The sequence below is a fragment of the Poecilia latipinna genome, unplaced genomic scaffold (genome assembly GCF_001443285.1).
Source record: "Poecilia latipinna isolate Pla-1442-1.1 unplaced genomic scaffold, P_latipinna-1.0 Scaffold641, whole genome shotgun sequence".
NCBI lineage: Eukaryota > Metazoa > Chordata > Actinopteri > Cyprinodontiformes > Poeciliidae > Poecilia > Poecilia latipinna.
The window spans coordinates 110,660-115,410 of record NW_015113257.1 but is presented as its reverse complement, the minus strand read 5'-3'; the positions used below and the strand labels follow the sequence as shown (position 1 = coordinate 115,410).

Sequence of the window (4,751 nt, the reverse complement as noted above, 5' to 3'; positions counted from 1 at the left end):
CAGAGAGAAAACTGAGATAATCACAAGAAGAAGCTGGAGAGAAGGCAGAGCAGAGAAAGCCACCAGGGCAGATTCATTTACCACACTGACACACATTTTCACAACACGCACAAACATAAACACACACACACACGCAAGCAGTGCTCTAAGGTGCTAAAAACAACAAAAAAAGGAGAAGTGTTACTTTCTGCACCTTATTTACAGAGAATTAGAAGCAGAGTGTGTTGCATTTTTATTTCACGGTTGGAAGAACAATAAACAAAAACATCCTCAGGTCAAAGTGTAAAAGGGAGCATTGGTGTATTATCGTCATCAGCTGTTGTTCTGTTTGTTTTGCTGCTTTGCTCCATGTTCGACTCTGTCTAATGAAGCAAAGATGCACACGAGTCATCTTCAACAAGTCCAAGTCAAGTCTTGACTGAAATAAACAAAGTCTCTGATCTGATGCATGTCAGACCTTACAGACACAACTGACTTCATGATTTCATTACAGGTTCCAGTCTGGAGTGTAGATTTACTCCAAGATAGGAAGTAAAATCTCATAAACTGGTCTCATCTCATGGTTCATTTGACCAGGCTTCTCAGTTGAAGCGTCAGTGTTGTTAAAGCTCAGTGATCTTATCGGGTTTCCCCATCATTCCCTGCTGTCAGACTCACAGAGGAGTAAGAGCTTCGGTCATTCTGCTCCTCTTCCTCCTCGCAGAAACATCCCTTCTTCTCCCTGTGGGGAGAAAGAGGTAAGGCTGAAGAGCTGCAAGTGTGATGGGTGTTACTGTGTGCTTTAAGATGTGTTGTGTTTGGTTTTGACTTTATCTGCATTCTGGAGAGAGCCTTACACAACAGCAGAAAGAGGCAGAAACACGACAATTCTGAACTCAGAATTAGCTAAATTAGCTAACTTCAGTTACTCAAGTCAATTGGCTTTAAGTAGCTGAAATGTGGCTAACGTTCAGTTAGCTGAAAGTTAGTTAAGGTTTTGCTAACTTTAGCCAACTGAATCTAGTTGGAGAATAAATTAATCTTCATGATTTTTCTTAAAATTAACATTTTGATTCATTTTTTGCCTGGCGCTCAAAATGCAGTTAGCTTATAAGTCGATTTGCTGTTAGCCACAGCTTCTGCATGGCTTTAAGGGCGACGTCTTGCTCCACCCAAATACAACATCAGTAAAACTGCTACACCTGGTAACCTTGTTAGATTAATGTATACATTTGCTTATTGTGTGAAGTTGTAACCAAGTATTTTCAAAATAAAAACACATTCCTGTGAGGGCTGACCTTTAGTAGTGTAGAATTTGTTAAGAAGTCTTGACAAGAGTGATATGTTGGGTATCTATCTTGTCCTGTCCAGATGGATGGGTATGGCAATGTTGTATTTTGACAATCAACATTTCTGCCTTCACTCTAGCAGCATTGCTTCCTTAGAAACAAGTAGACAGTCTTAGCTTCTGGCAACAGGAACTTGAGCAAACTCTGGCATGAATGACACTGAGTGGTCATTACTACAGACAGGGCAGATGGACATATGGTGGTAAGTGGCAGGTAATAGAAAAGTAGGTCAACAACTTCTGACAAGCTTCTGTTTTGCCTAGGCAATGATGAAATACCCCCATCTGTCATGGTGGCAATCTCGACATGCAGAGATGTTTGGGGACCACAATACATATTCTGAATCGACAGACTTACCTGATTTAGGACCAAAGGTTTCTCTACCAGAGATGTAGCCACCAACTGGTTGTTCCTGTAAACAAAGGCCAACAATCAATACCAATATTTTGTTCTTTTCAATAAAATCCCCAGAATGCTATTTGGCAAGCTGACGTTCCCTGAAGGGTCCTAAGTTGTACCACAGAAGCCTCACACTTTATGTCCGAGATATCCTTCGAAATATTACGAAAGCATAAATCTCTCAGTTAACTCTACTGTTAGCTAAAACACTAAACTATCATGCAAATGCAATCCTCTGCAACCACCCGCTAAAGTTTGCTGGATTTCGTGAAGACGTCTGCATCCACTCCAGATTGTTGTGATCATGTTGTCTCTGTAATAGTCTGGCCATTTGCTTTCTGCTTTAACCACAGTTTAATTCCAACAAAAGACTATAACATTGTGATGCAAGCCACTCTTAAAAGTTTGAAGAACACAAATCATAAATGTACAACGTTTGACCTGTAATTAAGATTGGGCAACTTGGTGCAATGAGTTCAGATGTCGCTATAGAAACAGGCATTAGCCGTATTCATCAGACTTAAACTGATTACATTAAATGAAAGTCTCCACGAGTCGCATCTTACTCACCTTGCTTGTTAACGTTCTTTTTTTGTAATGAAGTCCTCACTCTACATTCAGAGCTCTGCAGGTTACTTAGCTTCTCGCTGCTCTGTTCTTGCCGACATAGAAAGGAGCCATCTTGCATATGCATGGAGATTTGTCCTGAACAAGAGCTGAGCTGTAGCGCTCCAACGTGGTGAAGGGAAGTGACCCTGCCTCCCACTGGCATGACTCCCTTGCTGGTCACCCAAGAATATAGCCCTAATTGAATTCAATGAAGACAAACGAGTGTTAATTGGGAGGATAACGATGGCCGCAGCCAATTATTCACAGCAGAAGCAGCCTTCAAAAAGAGAGAGGGCGGTCGTGTGGGGGGCTTGGGGGGGCTCCTACCAACCACAGGCCTGTTCTTCCCAGCAGGAAGAGGAGGAAGAGGAGGGAGGCAGTGAAGGCTGTGGTGAGGAGGCTGAAAGGAGGGAGAAGAGGGGAGGGTTTTACAGTTTGTTGTGCTTCTTTTCTTTCGAAGGAAGCAATAAAGCACTAAAGCGCATGGTAAAAAGGGATAGTGTAGAGGTCCCCGGTGTTGTGACTGCCCCCTCCGTGCCGATGGTAAAGAGTTGCAGGTGGGGGAAGCTCGGGTCGGTGTGAAGGATCATCACTGCGAGGCCCCTGTGGGTTTGAACTGAACAAGTGTTTGACTTATTTAAGTAACGATGAAAGCCGTAACGCAACTCGATACGATTACAGAGATGCAGGTTAAATGTATCCACCATTAAAGAAGCTTGTGACATCACTATGAAGAAACCAAAACAGTAAAGCCTTACTAATAGAAGAAAAGAAGAAAAAAAAGGTCAGGTTTCATTTTCGGCAGCGTATGAGTTACCCTGTAGACAAACAATATTGCATATGAAGAGAGCTGCAGGATCCAGATATTCATCTTTTTATTGCAGTCCAGCAGAAGTCTCTCAATATTTAAAAAGTAAAGCGAAGGCCTCTACACCAGCTTCTTACATTTCTTATTGCTTTGTCATAAATTCTTTATGAGACAATATGATCACAAAGTGTTTGGAAATAAACTCCAAGAGGATTTTCTAAATCTTTTTTGGAAGCCTTTGAGGCATCAACTTCTGAGTAGAACTGAAACATTTAATGGTAAAGTTTAAAAGATAAAGAAAAGGCGCCAATACTTATTTTATATACACTTATTCCTTAATTGTTGATGTGATTTGGATTATGAGTCTGTGATAAAATCTCATACTTTCAAAGGAATCTGCTCAGATATTTTCTTTTAAACAACCAAACAATGTTTTTGAAACTTTTTAAACCTGTAACCAACTAGTGACACAAACATTTTTACCGTTTCAATTGGACATTTTCTTACTTTAATGTATTCCTAACGACGCATTAAAGTGAGGAAAGCTAAGCTACACGCCGCCAACCTTCAGCATACCATAGCAATTCAAATCCAGAGCCAAGCAGGCGTAGTAGGTTTATTTGACTCCTAAATTCAAAATATTTTTTACTTCTATGTTTGCAGTCAGACGGAGACGAGAAAAAAAGGCTCTCAGATGTTACCGTCATATCGTGTCTTTGTCTCTGCAAGTCACGTATTCGTAGTGCCATCGGTTTGCTACTCTCGTGGTAAATCTGCGCTTGTTGCCCTTAGAGTTTCTACCAAGAAAAGTGTGATTTTTTTTTTCTTACATGTGCTACAATGATGAGAAAAGGATATTGAGTCATTTACTGACAGGAAAGAGATTGGTTTTTGTTTTTGTCTGGCTTTAAAGCAACATCTCTGAATCTAGCTGGATGTAGAATGTAAGCTAGCAGCTAGCATCTTTGTTTTCTTTGGACTTTGGTTCCAAATGTGAAAGAACAGAAAGATATATTTTAATCCTATTTTTTGGCATATTTTTGCTTTTACAAACGCTCCCATTTCGCAACATGTGCTGACACTTCTGCCCCTTTTGGAAGATTTGAACCAAGCATTTGTGTGGTCTTGTTTTGAAAAGTCGGTGAAAGAAAATGAGTCTGAAAGAGAAACGGAGGAGTTGCCAAACGGTCTGGCTATCTGGTGTGTGCTGGAGTCCGCTCGGAACAACATGTATCACAGCGTGTGGCATTTTGTATCTGGATAAAATCTGTAATGAAGCAACCAAAGCTACTTGGGAATGAAATGGCGAAGGAGGAAAAACAAGGAGCAGAAACGGTGGCGGCAGCAGTTTAGCAGCGTTTATTGAGCTGGCCTGTTACGGCGTTAATATTTTGTTCGTTAGAAAAAGCCGACGCTGGTGTTACACTAGGCAGCGTTTAAGGATGAATGAACCCTACAAACAACTTCGATTTTATTCTGTGATGATGTGTTTAAATGAAAAACTATTTAAATCACTTCACAATCCTTTTCAACACAATTTAAAATAAACTCTTTATTGTACACTTTTCAGCCAACATATATTTTACAAAAATATATGTTATATATAT

The 4,751-nt window shown here is 40.4% G+C and overlaps 1 long non-coding RNA gene across 1 annotated transcript in view; it reads right to left on the bottom strand.

Annotated features, from left to right (window-relative positions):
• Positions 1 to 219: 219 nt before the first annotated feature.
• Positions 220 to 4,751, bottom strand: part of LOC106954255 (uncharacterized) — a 17,185-nt gene continuing 12,653 nt past the window's right edge. Inside the window, exons 2-3 of the long non-coding RNA XR_001426327.1 lie at positions 1,686 to 1,740; positions 220 to 721 (exon numbers count right to left, since the gene is read on the bottom strand). This is a non-coding gene — a long non-coding RNA (uncharacterized LOC106954255). The remainder of the gene's footprint in view (positions 722 to 1,685; positions 1,741 to 4,751) is intronic.